A 9477-nucleotide genomic window follows, 5' to 3' on the forward strand; every position below is an offset into this window, starting at 1 on the left:
AGAAAAATAAATTGCATTTTCTGTTGCTGCCCCTTTCTGAAAGCGATGTTGTAAATCTAACATTAGTAATTGACGCTGTGGTACATTATGACTCATTTACAAAATGTATTCTTAAAAAAATGAAGTAATGAAAGTGACCTGTAACTGGTCACACTACCTCATTTGATAAAGTAATTATACTAAAAATTAATCTGCCTCCATAGATCAGTGGTCAGCTGATATTTGGAGGAACGATATTCTGTTCCCAGTACTGTAAAGGTTTTTCCTTGGTGGCCAGACTGGAACAGCTTGCACTCAGCCTTGTGACGACAATTGAGGAGCTGCTTGGGTGAGAAATAGTGACTCCAAGGTCACAAAAGCTGTCAATGATGAGGAGAACAGTGAGCTGACCCCACGCCCCTCCATTCTGCATCCAGTGACACCACTGGCAGAGGATCACATGGTGGCTGGTCAGTTCAGCCATGCAGCCAAATTACAGAGCTTTACCACTATAGAATATATTAATCTGTCTAGAAGCTGATTAGACCTGAAAGACACATTGAACAGGTAACTAACTACATCACGAATGTATGATGTGCTGATCACAATAAAGCTACTTGATAATACACTGATGGAAAATTTTTTTCTGCACTGAGAAGGAGTTGTGCAATATTAAATGAAAACTGGTGGGCATGTATCTACACCTGAAAGATGATGTCAATTCAAATGTCATGCCAGTCACATAAAAGTGGTGCTACTAACACCACTATGAAGGTGAAAATCAGGTTCCTTTAAACACGTGCTGTAATGGTCATGAGAGTTAGTTATCTTTCAGACTGGATATGGTGAGTTGATGTTAGACAAGAAAGCCTTTAAGGTGACAGAGATGCCATTATCGACACTTCACTGAGTTTGAATGAGGCCATGTAATAGGGCTATGAGAAGCCAGATGTTCCTTCTGTGATTCTGGAGAAAAACGTGGCAGCAATGTAGCCACTGCATACAGTTGCTCGGAGTGGTGGTCACGTGACCTATACCTGGTCACCAGAAGACCAGGCTCTGGACAGCCAACTGGCACTATCGAGAGGGAAGACTGTCATAATTGGCATACAGCTGTGTCAATTATACTGCATCTGCAGCAGCAATCTGAGCAGTGGTTGGCACCACCATGACACAACAAACTATTACAAATTGGCTACTTTGAGGACAGCTCTGAGCCAGATGCCCTGAAATGTGCGTTCTACTGACCCAAAAACCACCATTTGTGACCTCAGTGGTGTGAAGCAAGAGCTCATTACAGGTCAGGGTGGAGGTTTGTTGTGTTTTCTGATGAAAGCTAGTTCTGCCTTGGTGTAAGTGATGGCTGTATGTAGGTTGGAAGGAGGCCAGTTGAGGACCTGTACCCAATCTGTCTGCATGCTAGACACACTGGACCACACCTGGAGTTATGGTCCAGGGAGCAACTTTGTATGACAATAGAAGCACTCTCACGGTTATCCCAAGCATCCTGACTGCTGATTTGCATGTTAGTCTGGTGATTCGACCTATTGCACTGCTATTCATGACCATCATTCTGGGGAGTTTTTCCCAACAGGATAACACCTACCCACATACCACTGCTGTAACCAACTTGCTCTGCAGAGAGTTAACATGTTGCCTTGATCTGCTTGATCACCAGCTCTGTCTCCAATTGAGCACATATGGGACATCATCGGATGACAGCTCCAGCATCAGCCACAAACAGCCTTAATCATCTCTCTATTGACCAATCCAAGTGCAACAGTCATGGAACTCCATACCACAAACTTGACATCCGCCACCTGTACGACATAATGCATGCCCATTTGCACTCTACATTCTCATGGTTACACCAGTTATTAATGTACTAGCATTTCACTTGCAATGGCTTATCTCACAATTACATTAAACTGTGATCTTGCCATCTTATCCACTGAAATATGTTACTGAGAAAAATGTATTCCCAAAACTTCATTACTCTACATTAATTTTTTTTTTTTTTGGTATTGTGATTTTTTCCATTAGTGTATATCCGACCTCTTCAGATATTTACTCTTTGATGATTTAGTAATTGAGTCACTGTCACCCTTCCAGTTTGTTTCTTGCAACTGCACATTTCCTGCAACTGCATGTGACATAACTCTGTTGGATCATAATATTTTAAACTTGTCTTTCCAAGAAAATTTTTATTTAAGCTGCAAGGGATTAACACAAAGTGGTCATTGAATAATTTGTACAACTCTAATGGTACCGTACACTAATAGTTTCATTTTCACATGGACAAGGTGAAATATTTGGAGCACCTAATTTCTGTCCTGAAACTTGTTACATTATGAACAACATAATGGCTTTTTTTCTGAGAGCCACTGTTTTCTTGATTTAATGCTTTGCTTAGCCTATATTATGACATTCTACAGTACTTTGCAGCTTTGTTAGCAGCAAAATTCAACAACTAAGTTGTGAGTGTTTTCATATTTTGTTACAATTTCCAGTCATTTATTAATTTAGAAATGAATAAATTAGTTGTTGATTAATCCATTATGTCTTCCTTGCATGGCTTCTTCTTACGTGTTATAATTATTTCAACACAACATTTTAGCTTCCAGATTTCTTAAGCTCTCATGAAGCATCTGTTAATATTCTCATTATTTGCAACAATTGTTTAATTTGAATTAAAATTTAAATTATTTTCCCTTCACTGCAGTGCTATAGCACAGTATTATTTTTAATTAGAGTAAATTCAGCTATACTTGAATTTTTTATCTTGTTATTGTTTCAAGTATCATTTCCTTCAGATTATGTGCCATACATGTATTTTGGTCTGGAACCAAAGTGATCTTCTGCTCATATTTCTTCATTGTAACTAGTTCCTTAACTCACATTTCATATTACAACTGTAATTCACATATGTTGTGTTGGCAGAAGAGCCAACACCGTGTTACAACTGGAGGCCGAAATGCACGCGTTTTAGCTAACGCAGGCTGGCGTGAGGAGGGAAGAACTATACTGACATGAGGTCTGGAACATGACAAGGAATAAGAGTTCAGAAAAGGGACGTAAGTAGTTTGATACTTAACTTTAATCCATTAATGATGAACGTCGCTCTTGACAGTACATGATTCACAACATTATCTGTTAATAATACATTTTTGAAGAATATGGCGCCTTGCTAGGTCGTAGCAAATGATGTAGCTGAAGGCTATACTAAACTGTCGTCTCTGCAAATGAGAGCGTATGGAGTCAGTGAACCATCGATAGCAAAGTCGGCTGTACAACTGGGGCGAGTGCTAGGGAATCTAGACTAGACCTGCCGTGTGGCGGCACTCGGTCTGCAATCACTGATAGTGGTGACACACAGGTCCGACGTATACTAATGGATCGCGGCCGATTTAAAGGCTACCACCTAGCAAGTGTGGTGTCTGGCGGTGACACCACAACATATTGTCCATTGATCAAGAATACTGACTGTGCAATTAGCTGACTTCATGGGTTGGCATCCAACTCCTTTTGTGTCAATATCTTGAGTGCACTTTAAACTTATCAAATCATTATTGTTATTATTATTATTATTATTATGCACTCATGATTACTATTTTCTCTTCATTTCTAATTCCCAAAAATAAATCACACTACTTTTTCTTTATATTCCAGTACCTCTTTATACTACTGTTCTCCTTTGCACCCAAAGTCTTGTCACAGTTTTTTCTTTTTCTGTCTGCAATATTTCATAGAAATTTGACCTGTACCTGCTAAAATTTAGTCCCCCAAACTATTCCTGAGATTCTGTCTCACTCATGAAAACCCATCACCTCCTCCCCTAGCCCTAACACCATAAGTGTCAAGTGACCGTAGCAGAAAAATATCCACAATCTGTACATTTCATGTTGCTATCTGCCATTGGTTCGTTGATTTAGGGGAGGGAACCAATCAGCGAGGTCATCAGTCATGTCAGATTAGAAAGGATGGGGAAGGAAGTCAGCTGTGCCCTTTCAAAGGAACCATCCCAGCATTTCCCTGAAGCAATTTAGGGAAATCACAAAAAACCTAAATCCGGATGGCCAGATGCAGGTTTGAACTGTCCTCCTCCCATATGGGAGTCCAGTGTGCTAACCACTGCACCACTTTGCTTGGTTTGCTATCTGCCATTCGCAATCATGTTTTGGAGGTGAATTGTAGACTATGTTTCCAATCAATGCACTATCAGTCTAGGAAATGACAATTTTGGAACATTTTTCCTGCTACAGAACTAATGTCTCTGGGAAACATTTGGAGACAATCATAAGTGGCATTAGCACCAACCTGGTTGCTAAACTTCCAGGGAGCTAACCACTGCTACTTACAGTAATACTAACGGTATGTAGACAACTAAAGTGGCATAGACTCATTACTGCCTACCATTGTAGTGACACCAAGAGGTAGAAACATGCTATGCAACTAGCTGTTCCTGCCACCTCAGAAGATCTGTTCACCAATGAGTTATTCATGTTTCTGTGACCCACTGAAGTCTACATAATGTCTCTCAAGCTAGGCCCCAGCCTCTCTCAATACAGGTCATAAATACATGTCACTCTCATAACTTCGATTCTTATTCACATATCAGAATTATATACTATTTCATGACCTGGATTTGTGGCCACATATTATCAAAATTCAGTGCTATGAACAGTTGCTAACAATGAGGAACACTCAAAGTTGCTCAGCTGTCCACTTCTTTCAGTAATTACTTGCTTTCTGAAAGCTCTACTGTCTTTGTATGTGGCACTTTATTAAGGAATTCAGCTATGATTAATGCCCCTCACTAAACTATTAATACAGAATACGAATAAGAGCGCTGTGCTACACTATTTTTAGATGCATGGCTCATCTGTGTCTCTACTGGAAACTCTCCAGCATGAGAGACATGTTTCCTGTTTCCCCAAAAATCATAATAACACCACTCTCTCAAAAGTTAAAAGCACAGGATGAATTGAGAAGTAAATGGTGGAGTGACAGTATTAAGTACAGCACAAGCTGTAACTTCTGCAAGCTGTAAATTCTGTGCCTGTCAATTATTTTTCTCTTGAAGACTATTACATATGTGTGTTCCATTATCTGTACTAATCATGGAATTCTTTAATTTTATGTAAAGCTGACGTAACTTATTTCAAAGTAATATACTCTATATTTGGTATATTTTATGTATCTTTGAAGTGTTTAGCTTTACACTAGTAACAGCTTTCTGCCTCTACCTTGCTTTCAGATGCATATTTATTATTGTCATTTAAGATTAGATTAGATTAGATTTACTTTCATTCCAACTGATCCACAGTGAGGAGGTCCTCCAGGATGTAGAACATATCAGAAAAACAATAATACATGACAAATATTTACAACTGAAACAAATAAGCTAATGTACCTTCCATAATGAACACTATATGAAAAATCATTTTGCAAACACTAATGCAATGAATTTAAAATACAAAAGTTTTTTTTTATTTATAAGGTTATAAGGTGATAAACATGTAATAGAACTACTACAATACTTATTTACAATGAAACACATTACTGCACTGAAATGGTGCAGAAGTTATATTGTACACACACACACACACACACACACACACACACACACACACACACACACACACACACAAATCAGTTGGTTTGTTGGTTCTACTGAGAAATTCATCAATGGAGTAGAATGAGTTGGTGACCAATAAATCCTTTAGGCTTCTCTTAAACTGAATTTCATTGGTTGTTAAGCTTTTTATGGCTGCTGGCAAGTTACTGAAAATGTGTGTTCCTGAATAATGCACGCCTTTTTGTACAAGACTAAGTGACTTTAAATCCTTGTGAAGATTATTCATATTTCTAGTATTGATTCCATGAATTGAGCTGTTGGCTTGAAAAAGTGATATATTTTTAATGACAAATTTCATTAATGAATAAATATATTGGGAAGCAATAGTTATAGAATCCCTAGTTCGCTAAACAGACTTCTGCAGGATGTTCTTGAGTTCACACCACATATAACTCTTACTGCACGTTTTTGCGCCCAGAAAACTTTAGCTTGGCTTGATGAATTACCCCAAAAAATAATCTCATATGACATTATGGAATGAAAGTAAGCATAGTATGTCCGCCTTTACATTTTTATATCCCCTATGTCTGACACAATTTGAATTGCAAATAGAGATTTGTTAAGATGTTTCAGCAGTTCTGTGGTGTGCTCCTCCCAGTTGAATTTATTATCAAGCTGTAATCCCAAGAATTTAACACTGTCCACTTCTTCTGTCTGCTTATCATGATATGTTAGGCATATACTCGTGAGACACCCCTTACAAGTTCTAAACTGCATGTAGTTTGTTTTTTTCAAGTTTAGTGACAAAGAATTGGTTAGGAACCAGCGATTAATGTCCAAAAATATTTTATTATCTGTCCTTTCTAAGACTACACTTCATTTGCTATTTATTGCTATGTTTGTATCATCGACAAATGAAACGAACTTGGAATCTGGTAATGTTACTGATGAAAGGTCATTGATATACACAAGAAAAAGTAAGGACCCTAAAATGGAACCTTATGGGACCCCACATGTAATTAGTTCCCAGTTGGATGATGCCTGATAGCTTAATCGTGTCTCTTTCCTAATAACACCCTTTGTTTCCTGCTATAGATATAAGATTTGAACCTTTTTGTAGCATTTCCTTTTACACCATAATATTATAATTCACTTAAAAGGATACTGTGATTTACACAGTCAAATGCCTTTGACAGATCACAAAATATACCAGTAGCCTGCAATTTTTTGTCTAATGAATTAAGCACATTTTCACAGTAAGTGTAGATAGCCTTCTCAATATCAGAACCCTTTAGAAATCTGAACTGCGACTTTGACAGTATGTTATTTGAGATAAGATGGTTATAAAGCCGACTGTACATTACTTTTTCTAAAATTTTTGAGAATGCTGGCAAAAGTGAAATTGGACGGAAATTTAATGCTATTTCTTTATCTCCATTCTTAAACAGTGGCTTAACTTCAGCATATTTCAACCATTCAGGAAATATTCCACCGATAAATGACTGGTTACACAGATAGCTTAATATGTTACTTAACTCAGAATCACGTTCTTTATTTAACTTTGATGATATTTCATCATACCCACTAGATGTTTTTGATTTTAAAGATTTTATGATGACATTATTTGTGCTGGGGTAGTGAGGGTCAAATTCATATTATGGAAGTTAGTTAAAATGTCTGGTCTGAGGTATTCCATAGTAGCACCTACAGAACCTGAAAACCCCATCTTTTCAGTAACAGTTATAAAATGTTTGTTAAAAGGTTCTGCAACACTATACACATCTGTCACCAATGTATCATTTACTCTTAATGCTATTTGTCCCTCTTCATGTCTGGTTCTACCGGTCTCCTCCTTCACTACATCCCATATTGTCTTTATTTTGTTATCTGATATGACTATCTTTTCCTTGTACTATATTTGCTTTGATGTTCGTATTACACTCTTTAGTATTTTGCAGTATTTCTTGTAATGTGCTATAGAATCAACATCAGAACTGTTTCGGATTGACAGATACAGTTTTCCTTTTGTTTTGCAAGATACCCCTACTCCTTGAGCAATCCATGGCTTCTTTGCAGACTTTGCTCTAACCTTGGTTAGTTATTGGGGAAAACAGTGTTCTAATCAGGTAAGTACTTTACTACCAAAAGTGTTATATTTTCCATTCATGCCATGAGCACTGTAAGCATCAGTCCAGTGAATGTCTCTGTGGAGTGTCCTAAAATAATCAATTGTTGGCTAATTGATTACCCTCTTGAGCTCAGATTTAACAGATTTTATATCCTGTTCAGTATTAACATTTAACAGAAGGAACTGCATGTTATGGTCTGAGAGGCCATTGACTATTGGTTTTGTAATATAATTTTGTTCATTGGACTTTTCAATAAAGATATTATCAATGGGTGTTTGTGAGCAATTGGCTACCATAGTGGGGAACTTTACAGTGGGAATTAAGTTATACGATAGTGTTACTACCTCAAATAAGTTCTTATTGGGAGGGTCTTCAAGAAAATCTACATTGAAATCACCATCAACCATCAACTCTCATTCTGGAAACATCTCCTAGGTTGTGGCTAAGCCACGTCTCCGCAATCTCCTTTCTTTCAGGAGTACTAGTACTGCAAGGTTCGCAGGAGAGCTTCTGTAAAGTTTGGAAGGTAGGAGACCAGGTACTGGCAGAAGTAAAGCTGTGAGAATGGGGCGTGAGTCATGCTTGGGTAGCTCAGTTGGTAGAGCACTTGCCCAAGAAAGGCAAAGGTCCCGAGTTCGAGTCTCGGTCCAGCACACAGTTTTAATCTGCCAAGAAGTTTCACCTGGGTCTGATAATTTGTATGGATGTGAAACAGAGTTATCACATAGGTTCAGTTGCAGGAAAACCAGATGGCAGACTGTTTCCTTGGCAAAATACTGTGCAAAGGCAGTCAGTCTATAAAACAGACTTCTTACAAAACACGTGTGTGTTCAGTCTTGAACTATTGCTCAGGTGTGTGGGACCTATACCAAATAGACTAACAGGGTATACTGAATGTGTTCAAAGGTCAACACAAATGGGCACAGGCTCGTTTGGCGAGTAGGAGTGTGTCACAGAAATGCTGAAAAACTCGATCTGGCAAATGAATGCAGATAGATGTCAACTATTCCACAAAAGCTTATATCCCAACTTTCAAGAATTATTATTAAGTGAAGAAAATAGAGATATTCCTGAGCCCCCTACATGTCATTCCCACAGGGACCATGAAGACATGATGAGTCTAATTACGGTACACACAGAGACATTCAAGTTATTGTTCTTTCTGAGCCCATCACAACAGGATGAAACCCTAACATTTGCTACAGTACTAAATACCCTCTACTATGCACTTCACTTTGGTTTTGCAGAGTACACATGTAAATGTAAATTTAGAGAGAAGTTTATTATTAATTGAGAATCTGAGTAAAAGACAAGTAATACAATCCTTTAGGAAAACAACTGACAGAAAGATTAAGGTATAGCCAATACATACATATAGAACACTTTTATGCAGAGATCAGATACGTAATCACTGAGAGTGTAGAATGTACCTTGTCCTAAACTATGGTTTGCAATAGAAACAATAGGCTCTTCTATACTGACAGTTTGTACAAAGTGATTCCTAATGAGCCTTATTTCTAGGCAGACTGTTTCTCTACCTTCCACCAACAAACCACAGTACAATTCAACTTCATACCCTTCATACTGTTAGCATTATAAATATGTCAATGGGATATAAATAAAAAGTGTGTGTAGTTGAGGTGTCCAGTCATCAACAGGCACAGAAATGAGACTAAGAATGTTGCTGCTTTCAGAGGAATCCTTCTTCAGAGCTAACAGAATACACATACACAAACAGACAATAAAAATTCTCTTCTATTAATCTTCTGAGTCCACCAATCCCTATCTCTC

At 37.8% G+C, this 9477-nt stretch overlaps 1 non-coding gene across 1 annotated transcript; it reads left to right on the top strand.

Moving 5' to 3' along the window:
• Positions 1–8265: 8265 nt before the first annotated feature.
• On the top strand, positions 8266–8340 carry Trnas-aga (transfer RNA serine (anticodon AGA)). The gene has a single exon. It is a non-coding gene; the product is annotated as a tRNA-Ser (tRNA).
• The last annotated feature ends 1137 nt before the right edge of the window (positions 8341–9477 follow it).

Source organism: Schistocerca serialis, chromosome 3 (genome assembly GCF_023864345.2).
Source record: "Schistocerca serialis cubense isolate TAMUIC-IGC-003099 chromosome 3, iqSchSeri2.2, whole genome shotgun sequence".
Taxonomy (NCBI): domain Eukaryota; kingdom Metazoa; phylum Arthropoda; class Insecta; order Orthoptera; family Acrididae; genus Schistocerca; species Schistocerca serialis.